The sequence below is a fragment of the Nelumbo lutea genome, chromosome 2 (assembly GCF_056320005.1).
Source record: "Nelumbo lutea isolate HS-2025 chromosome 2, American lotus-T2T, whole genome shotgun sequence".
Taxonomy (NCBI): Eukaryota; Viridiplantae; Streptophyta; class Magnoliopsida; order Proteales; family Nelumbonaceae; genus Nelumbo; species Nelumbo lutea.
In genome coordinates, this window is record NC_142685.1 from 97,839,091 (window position 1) to 97,860,057 (window position 20,967).

The 20,967-nt window shown below is 41.3% G+C and overlaps 1 pseudogene across 1 annotated transcript; it reads right to left on the bottom strand.

Moving 5' to 3' along the window:
• Positions 1 to 17,226: 17,226 nt before the first annotated feature.
• On the bottom strand, positions 17,227 to 20,606 carry LOC148872227 (putative disease resistance protein At1g61300; annotated as a pseudogene). The gene has a single exon (XR_016106999.1). The product of XR_016106999.1 is annotated as a putative disease resistance protein At1g61300 (transcript).
• Between the last annotated feature and the right edge of the window lie 361 nt (positions 20,607 to 20,967).

Here is a 20,967-nt window from a genome sequence, read left to right on the forward strand (position 1 = left end):
ATACATACATACATACATACATATATTTATGTATATATGTAAATATGTATGCAAATATATACATATATATATGTGGATGTTTATAGTTGGATCGGGCTCAGGCTAGGTTCAAGCTAGGCACGGGTCCGATCCAAAAAATGAAAAAGCCCGACTTCTTGGGCCCGAACCAACTTGAGGACCGAAAGTCCAAGCCCAATCTGTGTAAAATTTTGGGTTGGGCTGGTTCAGACTCGAGTTAGGCCCACCCAAGTTGCACCCATATTGCCAACTCTTTCATACCACATAATTGGGCTGGGTTGGGTAGTGGCCCAGACCGAGCCTCAAATAAGTAGGAACAACATGCTATTTAATTGATTTTTGTCCACCAAATTAAAAGAAAAAAAATTGATTTTTGGAATATAAATACATAAACGTTCATCATGACTTTGGGATCTTTGGACTAACCTAGGCTTAGCTTGGCTTGTGCCACTTGACTAACATTCAAGCCCAACCAAAGTACAAAACCCTATATAAAGGATTAGGTGAAAATGCAAGTGTAATACAAAAAAAAGCAACTAACAATAGTAGTGGGAGAAGCATTGTTGTAGGAGAGGGTTGTTTGTAATTTTCACATGGGGTTCTTGAAAATAAGGGAAACTTTTGGCTTGTAATAGCAATAAAATAATTCTTTTAATATAATATCTAGAATATGCTATCCTTTTTGACAAAATATCAAATAAGGGCATATATATTGTTCACCTTCTTCCTCATTTCAAACAGTGAACAATGGCAGCAAATGTCCCGCCCCCCACCTCTAGTCTCTCTTCTTCTTCTTCTTCTTCTTCTTCTTCTTCTTCTTCACATTTGAGTTCTTCCAAACTCAGAGCAAAGCAGAATGGTGAGACCCCTCTCCACTTTGCTCAATTGTAAATGGTGAGAAAGAAAAAGAAAGAGAGGAAGTACATACAAACAACTCACCAGGTTTGTTGAAGGTCATTTACTACACTTGAGTGCGTCGGTTTGCTACCTTTCTGTCTACAGCGAGCTGAGTCTGATAGAACAAATAGGTTGTGGTTAGAGGAGAGGGAATCTCTGCTTGGCTTGAAGTGATTCGGACTGCTGACGCTGGCTACTATGGACATAAGGTACTCGTTTGGAGTCCGCGGCCAAGGCCTCGAACTGGTTCTCTGTAAATGAACCTTCAAGTTGCGAGGGCTGGGGTGGACTAACTCTGGTGGGCCGAGTATCTCCCAACTTGTTCACTTGCTGCGTGGTGGGAGGAGCAACTTGCCTTTCTCTCTTGCTGTGGGATGAGACTCGGGAAGCATCTCCCTGGTGAGGAGGACAATTGTTCTGACGACAAGACTTGTTCTATGGCATGATCAGGCACTAAGGTGTAGCCGACTATTGATTCCGTTGCAGCAGTGGGAACTGTTGCTAGTAGATGTGGTGCAGAACCTGCTGGTGGTAATGTTGAAGATATTTGGACCTGTTGCATTTGGGCTTGAATAGCCCGCACATAGTGTACCATTCATCTAGTTGTCTCTATCCATCTACAGAGGGAACCACAGAGAGTTCAGTAAAGGTTGCACCCGTTGTAGGAGGGAGTGGGGCATTCACTGGCACTGTGACTTGGGGTATGTTCAGTGTGGGAACCCCAATTGCAGAGAGAGGTAGAGTGAACTGACCGATGCAGACAGTAGGGACTTAAGGCTGCTCCCCGGAGGCGTTCATTTCACCGTTCTGCCCGGCGTTGCAAAAGGATGCCATGGATTATGAGTTTGAGATTTTTGGATGGAGAAAAGGGCTTTTAGTAGTGTTTCCCATAGACAGCGCCAAATGATGTTGCGCAATCTGGCTGCTCCCTATAGGAGGTGATCTAGCTACCAGCAATGGCAGGCTTGATGGATCTACGAGAGATGAACTAGAGGACCCAGGGTGGCTTACCCGGCGAGGTCGCTCCGATGCTTAAGTTAGCGTTTGGTCGCGAGCTGAAAATGATCTTAGATTTTGAGAGAGCTAGAGAGTAGAGATTACGTGTACCATTCACCCCTGGAGGGTGAGGCCTTTATATACTGGAGTCCTCGTGGGTTTGGTGGAGTAATTCCTAGATTATCGTTGCAACAGGACCCGTTGCCGTGTTAGTTGGGGATAACACCACCAACCGGTTAGGTTGACCATTTATGCCTGAACCAGGGAGTGGGGAGATAATACTAGCCATTACAAGGTATGGTCCCGTAAGATGCGAAGTATGATGAAGAGATTCCCGGGGTTGTCAGGCAGTGGTCGGTCAACATTGTTTGAGGTTGTGCTCTTTAGATCTGACCTGATATGAATGCCGAAGTGCCTTGGGACCGAGGTGGTCCTGATGTGACCTTGCACCAAGGTAGGCTCGTCCCGAGGTGGACTGGGCATGTCAGGCTGAGCTGTTGTCCTACTAGTTAGATCGCATCCACAACTTCTGATGAATTTGTGATAGTTTTTCTTTTATGGTTAGGCTATAGAAAAATAATATATGCAATAAATTTGGATGATAACAATTAGAAATATATAATAGGGAAGGGCTTTGGAACAGGTCCTTCGACGCATTCCCTGTTTGTTTAATGAGATTAGGCATCTTTTGATTTCTTATTTAGTTGTTTTAAAATGATTCACCTAGGGCAATGCAGAAGTTCAAGTATTATTTGTATTCCTTTCTCATTTTTAGTAGTTCCTTAGATCAAGATTCTAAGCTCTAAGGTAGGGTTCTTGATTTAGGAACATTCTCTCAGTCTTTCTTTCTATCATTTACTTCCTTTCCTCTTTTTAAATGACTTAATGATCTGCTTTGTATGTGACCATCTATGTTTACTTGCAATTGTTTTGCATCCTTTGTGCAGAAATTCATCTTCATTGGATTATGGGAGAAGCAAAACAAGTTTTTGTAAATGAAATCTTTTGAATACAAGTTCTAGGGTATACTGATGCCGATTTTCAGTCGGATCCAGATGATAGAAAGTCTACATCTGGGTATGTTTTCATGATAGGATCGTGTGCTATTTGCTGGAAAAGCAGCAAACAGGGGTCCACTGCAGATTCTACAACCGAGGTCGAGTACATTGCCGCAAGTGAAGCTGCCAAGGAAGCCGTGTGGATGAAGAAATTCATACACGAATTGGGAGTGATTCTGTCCAGCACATCACCCATCCCGTTGTTGTGTGACAACAATGGAGCGATCACCCAGGCTAAAGAGCCTTGGGCCCACTCAAAGTCAAAGCACATCGAGAGGAAGTACCATGTACTATGGGAGATCGTTGGTAGAGGGGACGTCCTAATTCAGAAGGTAGCATCAGCGGATAATGTGGCAGACCCATTGACTAAGCCATTGACACAGAATGTGTTTGAGAAACACGTGGAAAGTATGGGACTTTGGCTTGTACCAGATTGAACCTAAGTGCAAGTGGGAGCTGTTAGACAGTTTTGTATGCCCTTAGCTTCAATCCGATTTCATGTACTTTTGATTTTTAGTGTAAATAAATAAAGTGCATCTTTGATTCATGTTGCTTGGTATAATTCTATGTAAGACCCTAATACTGGACACTTGATGAGACATGTGTTAGTTTTAAATGTTCACAACCATTGGATAAGTCTGGGGAGATTTATCCTGCCACAACTGATACTGGTGTGCCACCAAGTGTTGGGATGGCCTGTCTCGGCCACCAGGGTAAGACCCAAGGCACATGCAGTATGGGATTACTCGAATCCTTGAATCGGACCAGATTCCCAGTATTGCCTTGGACCTTAGAGACATATGGGCAAAACTGGAAAGTTACACCTGACCCCTAGACTCGATTATGACACTTCACTAGGTGTCAGATCGGGCTGTCTTTGATATGCCAATCAGTGAGATCCTTGGCAGGGATCAAAACCTGGGTATGTTGGGACAGTCTGAGAATTCATCTGAGTGGGTGATCATAATGACAGGATCAGCCCTTTTGTCGGACAAAGGTAATGATTGGGAATGCACTCTTTGATGGAAACCAAACTGCCGACAGTTGATTTCAATCGTTGGAATTTTGTTTTTCAAAATTTATATATGATAATATATATATATATATATATATATATATATATATATACGGTTTCAAAGTGCTTGCAAATGGTTTTAATTCCAGGGATCCATGTGAGTAGAGAGTGCGGCACTGTTCCTTGCAGCCGAGGGAGATGTCCTCTCTTGTCGGGCAGTGCTTGATCATTAAGGGCTGAGAGGTTAAGTGTAAGACCATTTAGGATAGTATCTGATGGGCTAATCTTGCACCTGCCCACAGTCCCTGGGTTTTTATAAGATGGCTTGGCCCAGAAACCACTTAATGTAAGTGTTGGGCCCATAGGGTCCATGTGATGGGCTCAGGGATTCATTGAGCTCTTTTAGTGAATTCGGTTGGGCCTTGTGATAAAGGCTGGGCTGAACCCATGTGGCTAGTGTGTAGATCAATGCTTGGGTCCCATGCCATACAAAGAAGCCCAACTGGGTAGCAGATTAGAAACTAGTTAAGCACTGAACACTTAATGGGCCAAAAGCCCATTTCGAGCTGGGCTGATATGATCACCCATCTATGGGGCAAATTTGGGATTAAAGTTAGCAAAAGGATTGGGCCTTTAACCTTATCCACTCTGGGAGACCAAATTCAAATCAGATTTGAATCTAGTAACCTCTTAATAAGATCAGGAGTAAGCTAACTTAATCTGTAGATAGGATTAAGATCATCCCCTATCCAAATACTGATTTGGATTGGAATAACTCATAGTTAGGGGGTTTCTTAATCAAGAAGAAAAGAGGAGAAACCCTAAGAGATCATAATCAGATTTCGAACCTAGGGTTGTGAGCAAGAAATCATCCTGCGAACTAAGATTAGATCTCATACACACTCCAGAGAGAAGAGAAGTAATTCAGCCATCTTCGTCCCAGGAGTTCTCCTCCAACCGCCGCCATTCTTTCTAGCAAGATTCAATCTTTGAAGAAGAAAGAAATCAAGAAATCAATTCTTGACATCAGTCTTGCAGAAAAGACTGAAAAGATTTGGTGCTTAGAGTTTCCATAGGATTATTGCGAAGGATCCAGTGTGTAGGACGCACTCTGCTGGTTCCGTTCCACATACAGCTGTCTCATCTTCAGTAGGAGCGGATCTTGGTGTCCTCTTTGGGCGTGAACACCAACTTTGGGAGATACTGCTTCTTTGGATCAGGTATAATTCCTCCCTTCTCTTTTAGTTCAGATCTGGTTCGATTATGGTTCAAATAGAATCCTTGAATGTTGTATTCTTTAGGAAATACGATTCCCAGTTGGAAGAAGGTAGGAAACTTTTTTGAAATTCGCCCACCCATTCCGCAATCTTTATGGCATCCATTAGATGGATCCTACAATTCTTTCAGTGGTATCAGAGCCACAGGTTCGAATCTTGAACCAAAAGAAAATTAGATCTGAACCTGCGCAGATGGACAAAAGATGTTCTGCCAAGATTTGTGCAGATTGTTTTCTTTATTTCAAGAAACTGTTTCTTGTTAAGGGCGATTGATCTGAAATTAATTTTTGTTAAATCCAAAATTTATTTAGAATTATTCTTTATTTATTTTGATTTAATGGATTGTTCAAACCTAGAGATCACAGTGCAGATTTGACACAGATGGTCTGCGCACCCTTTTTCCTCTTTATTCATTTATTTTATTTAATTCGGTATGTAAATAATATATTTTTTTTATTTTCTAGACTGAATGTATAGGACTTGATCAAGAATGTAATTAATTAATAGAAATAGGATTTCTGTTTCTTTTATTTTCTTAATTAAAGAAGAAGGAAGAAGAAGGCGGTGCTGGAGATTTGTAGATGGAGAAATCACTTTCTACGATTTGCAGTTTGTGAAACTACAACCTTAGTGATTAACCTCTATTTTGCAGGTGGTGCGAACAGTCCATATTTTGATTTGTGATTGTTTAAAATCAAAATTAATTAATTTAGATCTTTCATGGATTAACTCTTGAATTGAAAATTAGTTTCGAACATTTCCAGAGTAGATTGGACCAAAACTGTTTGGACCGAACCTAGGGTTCGAAGGGGACTGTTTTCAGTCCATTTTTCTCACACTTGTTGTTCCAAATCTGATGTTCAATTACAAGGATTAATTCAGCCCACCTGTAAAGCCCAGTTTTAAATGGTTAAAACTACAAAAGCCCACTCTTGTGAGAAAAGTTGTATGGGCCGAACTGCTAACTGTGATTCAGCCCATATACCTAGTCGATATTAATTGTTAATGTTATGGAATTTTAAATGAGCTTTACAGCAGTTAATTGATTGGATCAATTCTTCATTTACATGTGATGTTTGGATTTTTGATGTGCTACGACCATGGGCCATAAGCACTTGGCCCATGATGACTCGTTAGTGGCTCTTGCGCACACCATGGCTAAATGCACATCATTGCCATGGTGTCCCTTAAGGTCATTGGATGATCCTTCCTAACTTGGTGGGCCCCATAACCCTAAAAAGGGATGCGTACGAAAACCCTAACCGCTTAAGGTCTACTAGAAATCTAACTTTATGAAAGTCAGTGGGAGCCACTCTGGTTTGACCTAAAATTAGAACTAGGGCGTAATTTTGCTCCTTCCAGTAAATATGAGTACATGTGATAAGGAGATCCATATGATGGACTCTCTAAAGGCCTTCCGTCATTAACACAATGATGGGTCCTTCAGTAATGAGGAAATGCACCATAAAATTGGGCTATCCATTTGCTGTTGGATCTGTTAGAGTGTTTCATAAGATGATAGGGGCATTATAGACCGATGTGGGAGGGGCTTCACTAGAAAATGGGAACTCTCTCACGGTACCTTGGCGTAACCTGAATATGATGGGTGAGCACTCATTGGACGGGGCATTATAGACCGATGTTGGATCTGTTAGAGTGAAGGGATAGGAAATCCATCACATGGACGCCCAAGATTGCGGAATAAAGGGGGCAAATTTCCAAAATTTTTCTTTCCCTTCAACTGGGAATCGAATTCCCTATTTAGAAAATCATATTTTCAAGGATCATTCTTGAACCATAAACTGAACCAGATCTGAACCAAAAGGAGGAGAGAGAGATAATACCTGATACAGAGAAACAATATCTCTCAATGGAGGTGTTCACGCCCAAGGTAGAAACCAAAATATGCTCCCACTGAAGATGGCGCAGTGCAAGGTGGAGCAGAATTAGCAGTGTCCTTCCTAAGAACTTGATTCTTCCTAAAAATCGCTTGAATGGCTTGTGAATACAACTCCTACCAATATTTTCTCCAAAAGATTGGAATCAAGATCCAATCTTGATTTCTCCCAAGGAATGGAGATCGAACTGCAATAGGCGGCGGCTGCAAGATGGAGGCGGCTAGAGAGAATTTGCAGGGTGCAAAATTCTCTCCTCTATGATCTCAGCTCTGAAGACTAGACTTGTGTCTGTTGGATGTTGTGTCTAAAGGCTGCCGCCCCCTCTTCCTTTTATAGACTTAAAGGGATCAGCTCCTAATCCCATTAGGAGTTGCTAACCCAAATCATATCTGGATTAGAAGTCCCTTTAAGATAAGGGATAATCCTTATGTTATCTGTAGATTAGATCAGCCAGTTCCTAATCTAATTAGGAAGTTTCCAAATCTAAATCTTATTTAGATCTTGGACTCTCTGAGTGGATAGGGTGTGGGCCCAATCCTATCAGCTAATCTTATCTCAGAATTCGCCCCTTAAAGACTAATCAAATTAGCCAAGTTCGAAATGGGCTTAAGGCCCATTTAGGGTTATGTATTCATCAAGCCTTCCAAACTGCTGCCCAGTTGGGCTTCCTTGTATGGCGTGGGACCCAAACATTGATCTACACATCAGTCACATGGGTTCAGCCCAGCCTTTGTTACAAGGCCTGGCCGAATACACTGTTATGGACCGTGCACCCCCTGAAACCCATCAGATGGGCTCTATGGACCCAACACTTACCCTAAGTGGTCCCTGGGCCAAGCCACCTTGTAACACCCAGGGACTGTGGGCAGATGCAAGATTAGCCCATCAGGTATTATCCTCAATGGCCTTACACTTAACCTCTCAGCCCATAATGATCATACACTGCCCAACAAGAGAGGACCTCTCCCTCGGCTGCAAGGAACAGTGTTGCACTCTCTCAAATATGGATCCCGGGAGTTAAAACCTATTTGCAAACATTTCGAAACCATAATATATATACTTTTATTTCTCATATAAAATATATTTTGCAAAACAAATCTCAATGAGTGAAATCGGCTGCCGGTAGTCTTGGTTTCCATCAATGAGAGTGCATCCCTGATCATTACCTTTGTCCGACAAAGGGGCTGATCCTGTCACTATGATCACCCACTCAGATGAAGTCTCAGACTGTTCCAACATACTCAGGTTTTGACCCCCGCTAAGGATCTCATTGATTGGTACATCAAAGACAGCCCAATCCGACACCTAGTGCAGTATCATAATCGAGTCTAGGGGTCGGGTGTAACTTTCCAGTTTTGCCCATCAATCTCCAAGGTCCAGGGCAATACTGGAAATCTGGTCCAGTTCAAATATTCAATTAATCCCACACTGTGTGTGCCTAGGGTCTCACCCTGGCAGCTGAGACAAGCCACCCCAACCGACTTGGTGGCACCACAGTGTCAGCCTTGTCAGGATAGGTCTCCCCAGACCGACCCACTGGCTGTGAACATTCTACACTAACACGGGTCTCATTAAGTGTCCAGTTTAAGGATATTACACAGAAACATACCAAGGGAACATGAATCAAATATGCATTTTTATTCATTTACAATAAACTCATAAAGTACATCATTTTGATTGAAGCTAAGGGCATACAAAACTGTCTAACAGGTCCCACTTGCACCTAGGTCCAATTAGGTACTAGTCGGAGTCCCATGCTTTCCACGTGTTTCATAAACACTTTCTGTGTCAGTGGCTTAGTCAATGGGTCTACCACATTCTCCGCTGATGCTAGCTCTTAACATCATGCTCCCATAGGTCCAGTGTTGTTATACAACAGTGGTATGGGTGATGTGCTGAATTCCAAATTCATGAATGAACACCTTCATTCATAAGGTAGCCTCACTTACGGCAATGCGTTCGGCTTGGGTTGTAGACTATTAATTTGCTGCTTAGGACCCTTGTTTGCTGACATTCAGGAAACAACACACGATCCTGTCGTGAAAACATATCTAGATGTAGACTTTCTATCATCTGGATCCGACTGAAAATCGGCATCTGTATACCCTTAGATCTGTAGTGAGCTACCATCGAATACTAGACAAAACTCTTTTGTCCTTCAAAGGTACTTAAGTATGTTTTTCACAGCAGTCCAATGCTCCTGCCCTGTGTTGGCCTGAAATCTGCTTACTACACTCACCGCCTGAGCAATGTTAGGGCGAGTGCACAGCATGGCATACATGATGCTCCCTACAACAGAGGCATAGGGAATGTCCTTCATGCCATCAATCTCCTCAGAAGTCTTGGAAGACATCTTCTTGGAGAGAGTGACTCCGTGCCTGAAAGGAACATTTCCTTTCTTGGAGTTTTCCATGCTGTATCTTTTGACTATTTTGTCAATGTAGGCAGATTGGGATAATCCTATTATCCGCTTCGATCTATCTCTATAGAGTCGAAGACCCAGTATATAGGAGGCTTCTCCAAGATCTTTCATGGAGAATTGTTGTGAAAGCCATACTTTCACGGTAGTCAACATTCCTACATCATTCCCAATGAGTAGAATGTAATCTACATACAGAACCAAGAAGGTAGCATTATCTCCACTGTACTTCCTGTAAACACAGGGTTCATCCGGATTCTGCTCGAAGTCAAACAATTTGATGGCAGAGTCAAAACGGATGTTCCAACTTCTAGAAGCTTGCTTAAGTCCATAAATGGATCTATTAAGTTTACATACCATGGTTTCCTGACCCACAACTATGAAGCCTTGCGGCTGCTGCATATAGATATCTTCAGTAAGATCTCCATTCAGGAATGCAGTTTTGACATCCATTTACCAAATCTCATAATCATGGTATGCTGCTACAACTAGCAGGATCCTAATGGATTTAAGCATGGCCATAGGCGAAAAGGCTTCCTCATAATCGATGCCCTCTTTCTAAGTGTACCCTTTCGCCACCAAACGAGCTTTGAAGGTCTCAACCTTACCATCGGGGCCCTTCTTCCTCTTGTAAATCCATTTGCAACCAATTGCTTTTACCCCGGAGGGCGGATCTACTAGAGTCCAGACTCCATTGGTCTCCATTGAGTCCATCTCTGCTCTCATGGCCTCCACCCACTTCTAGGAATCTATGTCCAACATAGCTTCCGCATAAGTTAAGGGATCCTCCTCACTAGTCAAGGTTTCCACCAGGTAACTATCCTGGTCATAACCATAACGGACTGGTGGCCTGGATACCCGAGTGGATCTTCTAGGTTGGTCACTACCTAGAACTTGTGGGACATCTCCCACTACTCCTGAGCTCTCCTCATCAAGAACAATTTCTTGACGATGGGTGTCCAGGATATAATCGGTCTCCAAGAACTAGGCATTTCGACTGCAAAACACTTTCTACTCACTTGGGTCATAGAAAAGGTAACCTACAGAGCATTTTGGGTAGCCTATAAATAGGCAACGACTGGTCTTGGATTCCAACTTGTCTGCACTCGTTCTTTTAACGTGTGTTGGACAACCCCAAATCTTCAAGTGTCTGACACTTGGTTTCTTTCCGGTCCAAAGTTCATATGGAGTGTTTGGAACCGATTTGGTTGGAACCCGATTCAGCACGTAAATCGCAGTCTCTAATGCGTAACCCCAAAAGGATGTGGGTAACTCCGAGTGTATGAGAAGTGACCGGACCATATCCAATAAGGTCCTATTCCTCCTCTCTGAAACACCGTTAAGTTGTGGTGTAGCAGGAGGAGCTAATTGTGATACTATCCCATTGTCCTTTAAGTAGTCACTGAACTCGTCAGAGGGATACTCGCCACCTTGATCAGATCGAAGGGTTTTAATTTCTCTCCCCAACTGTTTCTCGACCTCTTGTCTAAACTCTTTGAACTTTTCAAAGGATTTAGACTTGTGTCTCATTAGGTACACGTAACCATATCGTGAGAAATCATCTGTGAAGGTGATGAAATACACATGTTGATTCCATGTCCTAACACTCAGGAGACCACATACATCAGTATGTATTAGGTCAAGTGTGCCTGTACATCTGTCAGGCTTACCGTCAAATTGTCGTTTCGTCATCTTGCCTTGTAGGCAAGGCTCACAGGTGGGAAGATCTTCTACAGTTAGAAAATCCAAAGGACCATCCTTTACCAACATTGTGATTCAGTCAACACCGATGTAGCCAAGTCAGTAGTGCCACAGACACGTGGGATTAACTGTATCACGGGCTCTCTTCTTGGGGATTTCAGCCGATGTAATTTCGGTTATGTTAGTTTCTAGAGAAGGATGTAGAACATAGAGACCATTCTCTAGTTCCCCGTGTGCGATGAATCTGTTATTTCTTTTAATAGTAATCGTATTACTAAAGAAGACAGAATAACCATCCGCACACAGTTTTGAAATAGAAATCAAATTTCTTCTTAAGTTTTGTACATAAAGACAATCTTTGAGTATAATTTTTCCTTCTCTAAAAATGAACTCCACGTTCCTATTGTCGCGGCTGCAATAGTTGCAGTAGTCCCCAAGTAGGGAGTGATTTCTCCTTCACTCAGCCTTCTGCTTACCTTGAACCCCTGCAGTGAGTTGCACGCATGAGTTGAAGCCCCGGAGTCAATACACCAGGACGTAGGAGCTACCAATAAGTTGGTTTCTATAACACAAGTTTCGAAATTACCTTTCTTGGACATGCTACATTTGGGCATCTTTGTTGGCATCCATCTTTGCGTCTACATGACGTGGAAAGGTGGTCACTACTTAGAAAAATTGAGACTAATAAAGGAATACCAAATTCCTATAGATTGAGGACCAACATGCTGAGGTTTGCATCGACCCAACTCAAATCAACATGGCAAACGAGGTGTACTGCTTAACGTGCAACTTAGTGATCCGCCTTAAGGCCACCCTTTCTTCTTTCTTCAATTCGGCCTCCGTCAGGGCCTTCACTCTGGTCCTCGGGATGGCCAGCTCTAGATAAAAGGGCCACCCGTCCTTGTACCTCACAAAGAAAATGTCCACTTTCTAGTGCTTAATTGAAGAGGTGGCTCCGACGAGCACCTTAACATTCGGTTGGGTTGAGAAATAGTAATGGCTCAACTAGTGGTTCTTCAGATGGAGAAAGTATTTGAACATTGGCAAGGTAACTAAGATGTTGTGAATTGTGTAGAAATAGAGAATCCTAACCAGATACTATTAGCACTCAATTTTTGCCCGGTCCCTTCACCCTACCTCTTTGTACTCCCCCTTTGCACTCCAAAAACTTGAAACACAATCAGATCAACTTGAGACTTTCCAAACCCGAAAAAACCCTCATTTGACACAATCTATAGGACAAACAAGAACCTTGATCAGATATCATCCCCAGAGTTGAAAAACTATAACTTAGTTGCTCATCAATTTTCATGACTAAACTCTAAAGATCCATCGTGCATCATGCCAACTTCCTAACGGCCTCGACCTATGTGATATCCAAATTCCAACTCCTCCAAAATCAAATCCAACATATCCATCACCCCAAGATCACTAGGAAATAATCAACTAGTGAATCCCACTATGAATCTTTTACAACCAACCGTAAAAATATCAAGATCGGCCATATATTTCTCAAATCAGAATCATCCACTTGACTCCCCACCCTAATCCATGCCTACCTACCAAATTGTAGCTCAGAATTTCCTCGTTTAACCCCCCATCAAGCCTAGATCCTATTTCAACAAATCTTATTAATTAGAACCTATCATCCATCATCCCAAATTCACATGACAAATCAGACCTTACCATTATGTTCGAAGACCAAAAAAAACCCTATCATGTCAAATCTCACGACCAAACACTTTTGTTTGAATGTTGAAAAAGTAAGATTCCATTTCGAATCCTCCCATTGATTGGAAAACCATAAACTAAGACCATGATCTAAACTAAATTAATCAATCTATACCTTTAATCAAAGATCCATTACTTCCATTAGATTCAGGATGATCAAAAGTGCCAACCCACCAAATTTCATCCCAAAATTCTCCTGTTTGACCCTTCATCAAACAAAGATTCTGTGTCAGCAAATCCCATTGATCCAAACTTGTCAGCCATAGATCTCAATCATCCTGACCCAATTTTTCTGATCAGACCTCACCATTGTGTTCAAAGACCCAAAAAACCCCAGGACGCCAAATTTCAGGACCAGACTCATTCATTTGACCTTTAAACTAGAAAAATACCATTTTGATGCACTAGATTAAATTGCCACATCACCTGCCCCAACCTGAAGCCTTAAAAGGGTGATGGCTGATGTCAAGCCCATTCTTGACCCATTAGAACACCTATCAAACAAAGCCTAATAGACCCAAAAAGTTCAAAATACCAAACAAACCCCTGTTTAAGACCAAGAAAAGACAAAATAACATTTAAAAGTTCTTTAAATTTACATTTTTTGCCATTATCAACCCCAAATACGAGACTGCAACTTTGGCACGCCCCAAGTTCCTATTGGACACACAAAGCCCATGAAAACTAGGGGTGTAAATGGATCAAATTCGAATCAGATCAGGCAATATCTAAACGAATCTGATTAAAAAATCCAATATCTGAATTCAATTCGATATCCAGCGGATATTGAAAACTAATAATCGAATTCGAATCTGATTAAATATTTGAATATCCAATTCAATTTGAATTTGACTAATTAATTATTTTAGGCAATTAATAAATATATAAAATAAATATTTATTTATATAATTTAATTATTATATATATATATATAAATTACATAAAACATTTAAAAATTTTATATATTATACATAAGAATTAAATAATCGGTCGAATTCAGATATTTAATAGATAAAATCAAGTCATATCCAAAATCGAATCCGATTAGCTATTTGGTATGAATAGGTTATCCGAATTCGACTGATTAGATATTCGAATTATCCAATTTTGATTCGATTATTTCGAATCTCGAATTCGAAATTGGATTTTCAAATACCGTTGACACCCCTAATGAAAACCATCCCCCAATTGAAGAGAGAGTTTCACCAAACATGAAAGCTTGATTGAGCATCCTTTTCTTTGAAGAATTTTTGCCTATGTGTGTGCAAAACCTCTGTTAAATCCCAGGCACTGTAGCTGAACGAGTTCAGACCCATCTCCCTCCACTCTCTATAAATGCTGACCTAATTTGAGCTTAAAGAAAAAGAGAAAGAGAGAGGAAGGAAACCCAAGAAAGGCTCCTGGAGAAAAAGAGAGAGAGAAGAGAGTTTTTTCCCAAACCATATGCTGCCTCTTGTTCACCCAAATCTGGAGGTGCTCTAAATATCAGATTCTAAACTCGTCTCCTCCACCTTCAAGTGGAGGTTGCTGCAACTAGAAACACTACCTAGCTCAAGAACCCATCTAAACTTTGTTCTGTCGCATCCCTAACTACTAGAAAACCCCCGTCAAGGAACATACAAAATGTATGTCTTCTTTAGTTTTTTTGGGTTGCTTGAGGTTCTGAAATGATGGAGAACCATCATTTTCAATTTCTTCTTAACTAAGAGTAGAGGCAGAGTGGTGAGGGTCTCAGGGAAATTAATACCTAAGACTCGATAACATCACCTTAAAATCGGTCTTAGAAGGAGTTGAAAGCATGTTCTTCTAGATTTAAGAAATTCTTGCAACCATTTCTGTTTTTCTTCGAAAGAAACTGAGCTTTAATAACTCTTGTATCGAGCTGCTAAAATAGCTTAGAGAGAGGGGTGCCTAATACCTTTCCTCTCCCAATCCTTGGGATCTGAAATCTTTTAGTTGTGTGCCTTTCCCATGGAAAACGGAATCACTATCAAAGACTTAAATCGAGCTTTTCAAAGCAGAAAATGAGGGCCCATTTCCTCTAAAAAATGGGTGGCCACTCCAACTCTTTTTTGCTGATCATGAGCTTCCTGGAGCTCACAGATACATACAGGACATGGTGCCACCTCAACACAATCACCAATCCACTAAGGGGAACCTCAGGCTGGCCTCCAGATTCTCCTCATACATATTGAACTCAAACTCGGAAGGGATGCTCTACGCTTCCCATCCTTTACATGTACAAGGCTACTAACTTACATGGAGTTGTGGTGATGCACTCTTGAAACCTCAAGGAAACCTCAAGCTCCTCCTCTAGGATCTTCACTTTGGCCTCATCAGTGCCCACCTAGGCCTCAGCTCAAGTGGACTCGCTACTAGACTCCACTTCCTACTTGGCCTCAACCTAATTGGCGTTAGTCTCGGGAACAATGATTTTATGGCCTTGTGTTGAGGCCTCGGCTCCACTTGTCCTACAAATTGGAGTAGCTTGAATTGGAAGAGGAAGAACTAAAAAAAGAAAAAGATGATGATGAAGGCATCTTACCGGGGAATGAAAGCGCAACAACACCAAACGAGGAGAAAGACTAGCCAAAGACCAGCCGAACTCCAGAGGGCACTCTCCTTGAAATGACGAAGTTAAATGGCTTGCCCCTCACCTTATGTAAAGGTAGCCAATGGTCAAAATTGAAGTCATCCAATGGTATAGATCCATCCCTGTGGTCTATATGCATGAAAGCTAGGGAAGACAAAACGACACAACCATTGGACTGTACGATTAACATTCAAATTTCAAAATTTCCAAACCAATGTTGTGATTCCTTGACCTTGTTTGACCACACTTTGACTGACCTAATGGAAATACTAAGTCCCTCAATTGAGCACAATAGGAGCTCGTTTGCTTCACCTCAGTTGAACACCTCTCTCATTGACTTCAGAATTAGGGGACTGGTGTTAAGGTCATACCATAATTGGTTAAAGCTGTAACGTGGCTATCGCCATGTCCTAGAATTAGTTGACCTCCTTGGGCCACATCAGCAGGCCGACACACCATGCATCGAAGTCGGCAAACTTATCTATAGGCAAAAACCTCATATAGGTTTAGGATCCATGATATCTCTATCTCAACGATAAGTGTCCTCACTAAGGAACACAGGATCATTTGAAGACCTTGATGGGCAACCTCCTCCCTTAAGCACCACAAGGGATGTGACTGAGTGCCCCACAAAACTTGGCTATTTAAAGGTGTCTCCCCTCAAGGTATACACTCTCTAGCCTTCTTGTTCTCTTTCTTTCTCAACCTTACTCGGTCCGACCAGCCTTTTCTCACCTCTTACTAACTTGAGCGTTGAATTGCCTTCCTTGGGGACTTCAACTTTGGGATCTCTGACCACGCTTTAGTTGCAAGTTTACCTCTGGGCACTACCACGTCCCTCCACCTCAACTTGTTCAAGTTAGCAAGACGTCAATTGTTGCATGTTCACCTCGATTCAGACAACACCAGTTAGAAAATAGACTTGAAGAGTTTTTTGATGATATATAGAATGACCTATTTTGATGAAGATTTCATTGTTGAAATTGGGATTCAACTGCCCTATTTTTAGATCTCCAATACCATTTTTAGATAAGGAAAATGAGTAGTGCAATGGAGTTACAAGCTCTAACTCAATGCACTCTAATACCAATTGGTGAATCTATGATACCAAATAATATATCAAAAGTATAAAAAAATGAAAAAGAAGAAGATAAAGAGACAACAAAGTTGGGGATTCACTCACCCAAAGGGGTTGGAGACTCACTCACCCAAAGAGGATTCTCTTAACTCTAAAAAAAAAAGCTCTAAGCTTCACAAAATAAAAGAAAGAACCTGATTTCTCTTGCGTAAGATTACAAGGCTTTATAGAGAACAAATAAATTAATTGTTGGAGATTTTAAAACTAGCTATTGAAGCATCTAATTAATCTATTCGTTAGAAACCCACTAGCCAAAATGGGTGTTGGAAGCCCATTAGTAAGTTTAAATTAAGGCGCACTTGTCTTCTCCTTTTCAAATGTTTTTGTGCTTCTTGGGGCATGGTCTTGATCTGCATCAATATATTATTAAAATATTACAAAGTTGAAAACAATTCAACCCTAACTGCCACAAAATAAACCTTTTGCAAATTAAAATTTGGTAAAATGTTTGCCTCAATAATACTGGCGATTATTGTTAGAAGTACTGATGTGGAAAGTGATGGCTTAAGCGCCTTCTTACTACTAACAATTTAGACTTACCAGTATTCACTTTTTTTAGTGAATATGAATAAATTGTTTAGCCATTAACCATGAAAGATTACTGATTAAAGATCTTCAGCAATCAAGATTTGTGAACTTGGAATATCAAAAACAACAGATAGCTGGTTCAATGACTTAATAGAGAATCCACCATGGAGTGTTCATATCATCCCTTTTCCCTAATAAATTTTTTCAGTATCAGGATCTATATCTTATGGTTGTCTCTATTCATTCCAATGTCTCACTTTCTTTCAACAAAAAGAGGTTGAAGTTGTTCTTTGAAGTCATCCTGGTCCCATTCCAATGCTTCCCACCAATCTCTTTCACCTTTGATAAACCTTAAAGCACCAATTTCTAAGGAGGTTGTGTTCTGCTGTTTCTGCTGCTCGGTGCTTGTGCTCCTCAAGCCCAAGGGAAGTTTCTTTAGGTTTGGACACCGAACAACATCAATTGTTTCTAATGATGGTGGGCTGGCCAGTGCATCTTCTTCACAGATCCTAACTAGCTTTGGCAGGTCGTAAATTCGCAAGTAGTTCAGCTTGGGGAAGAGCACAACATCATCATCATTCTGCTCATTTATTTCTTCCTTGTCTTCCTTCACTATTTCTGCTAGCATCGAACATTGGATCACTATAACAATTTCAAGGTTTGGGAGCTGCGGAGTCCTGCTTCTTGAAAAGATACTTTTCAGCTTTGGACAATCTTTTATAAACAAACAAGTTAATCTGTTGAAGCTTGATGGTGGCAATCGATGTCCCTCCAAAATAGTTCTCAATTTGAACATGGCTACCAACGCTAATATTTTTATATTTGGCAAAACAGCAACATTATCAGTGGCATCCATGACCATGAGCACAGTCTCCATGGCATTGCTACCATGCAACATGCAATATTCCAGATGATTCAGACTTCCCATCCTATTGAAATCTGATAATGTTTTAGCTGTCTTGTGTTCCTTTAACCAGAAAATGGAGGATTTACTAAGTAACTCCACGATGGCATTGGGTATGTCATCCCAACCTACAAACTTCAAACTCTGTTCCCCTTCAATGTAGGGAATAGGATCTGAATGCTCTGAATGTTGCAGTGTTTGAAAAAGTGAATACAACACACGCTGGTTTGTAAGATCTGGAGTGACTTGTAGGTGGAATAGCCTCAAGCATTGATTCTTCCAAGACAAACTTGCTCCCAAGAACTGCTCGAGATAATCCACACTCGGGAAGAGAAAACCCAATCTAGTTAGCTTTTGCAATCTGGTTGCCTCCCTAGCAAGAGCTTCTGCAATCCCAATCCATTTATTTGAAAACTGAAAGTGGGAATCAACAAACCCTTCAGCATGTATTATCAAGTCTTCCAGTCTAGATAGCCTTGCCAGTGTCCCATCAGGAATCAGCCTTTCTGTTCCATCTTTCTGGTCTGCTGTAAATATCACCCGCAAACTCCTTAGACGAGTCAGTTGCCCAACTTCAGCAGGCAAGTGCTCAATTCTGGGTCCTACATGAAGTGCTTCAAGGCTGGTGAGTGCTCCTAGTTGTGATGGTATGGCTTGCAGATCGCTACATCTCCATAGAAACAATCCTCGAAGGCTTACTAGCTTTGAAATAGATGGTGGCAGCTCTTGAATTCGAGTCCAGGATAGGTCCAGAACTCTTAGTCCCTGCATATGCTCAAAGAATGACTCTGGAATAATCTCCAAATGTTGATTTTTCGGCAGCAATAAAGTTGGAGTCTGGCGGAGCATTCAGGCCTATCAGGAAGGTAGGATATTCGATTGCTTATTAGTGAGATCTTGACGGCTTGTCTCCATTCCACTTCATCTGGAGGTTCACTTATTCCAGCATTTGCTCTCACAAGGAAGTTATTACAACCATCATCTGAGGGTGATGATAATGATGCGATATGTAGTGCAAGATCTCTGATAGTATCGTGCATCTTTACTCTTAATAACAGGAAACTACGTTCAATCTTTTCCAAAAGAGAAGCATTTGCAAGTTGATTGACAATACTAAGACCTCTATCGCGTGCAATGCCCCAGCTACCATTTGGCTGGACATCAATGTAGCCCTCTGTCCACCGATGATCTATCAATTCTTCTACATAAATCGCGTGGTCTTCTGGGTATAATGCAGCATACAAAAAGCATTTCTTCAGACTGTCACTCTTTAATTGGTCATAACTAAACTTTGGTATGGCCAACACTTTGTCTTCCATCTCAAGAGCAGTAGTCTCATACTTCACTGAACTCAGCTCTTCTTTTGCATTTCTCCACTCATAGACATCAATCTTGTTTCTCAAGGAAGCCCCAATAACTCGAATGGCAAGTGGGAGACCTTTGCACTCCTCAACTATCTGTTCAGCTATTGGTCTTATTTCAGGAGACTCCACTACTTTACCAACTATTTGGGAAAACAGCTTCCACGCTTCTTCTGGAAACAAGACTTCCAGCTTGATGTCCCTGTCAGCAAACATTTGCCTACAGACCTCCAAGGATCGAGAAGTTAATACTATCTTGCATTGGTTCTCATTGCTTGGACTTGGGACTCCTATCTTCTCCAACTCAAAGCTTTCCCACAAGTCATCCAAAATAAGCAAGTACTTTTTGCTTGTCAAATGCTGCAACAACTTTCTTGCCACAGCATCCTCAGAGTTGTCCTCCAATTTTAGTTTTAATCTTTGGGCAATTTCGTTTTGCATGTTTCTCACATTCAAACTTCTGGACACTGTGACCCAAATAACAATTTCAAACATCTGATCTATTTCAGGTAGATTGTTCAAGTGCTTCAGTACTGTTGTCTTGCCAACACCACCCATTCCCCAAACACCAATCATCTGGACTTGAGGATCATTTATGCAATCTAATATCCTCTTCGTGTTGCGATCGATGGGTGTCCACAACTCAATAGCTGGTGGAGGGACAGGGGCTGGCTCAACTGTCTGTAGAGGTTTATCAGCAACAATTCCTGAACCTTGCCTCAACTCTGAGCTTTTCCTGTTATGCTCAGCAATTTCCTTTGGTAAGGTTACTAGGCGTTTGCCGAGCTTCTTCGTGACCAGATGTCTGGGAAGGGACACCACCCACCAAGACATTGAGTGTTTGCATTCGACTCTGCTTCTATCATGTTCAGTTGGTTCTCAAAGCTACTTGCATGCATCAGCCAAGTTGTGCATGTTTTGGTTGCGATTGTTGAAACTGGGTCTCTACTTATTTCTCCCTCTATATCTGCCTTGTTATCATGCAGCTCTTGAGCTTGTGAATTGAGATCTTCCAAATGCTTTCCAATATTGTTGAGATAGTTGATTTGGTGTCCAAAATAAGTACACATGCTTCTCACAGCATCCCTCACCAAATTCCCCAATATTTCTCCCAAGAGATATTCCATATTTGGCTGTGAACAATTTTTGGTTTCCGCTTTTTAGTGGATATATATTCATATTAATTAACAAAACATAATATGTGGGGAATGAGAAAAGCAACTAGATAATAGCAATATTAATTTGACATGAGTAGAGATATGCTACTACCCATTTAGAAAATAAAAACAAAACACTGAAGTAATCAGGGTATTTGGTAAGAGGAAATGTTTCCCTGTTCCTGTTTTTCCATCTTGCAACATCATTAACACACCCCAGGAAGTGTGTTTGGCCCATCTATTTCCTCAAGAAAACAGTAGCACTCTCAAGTAGTT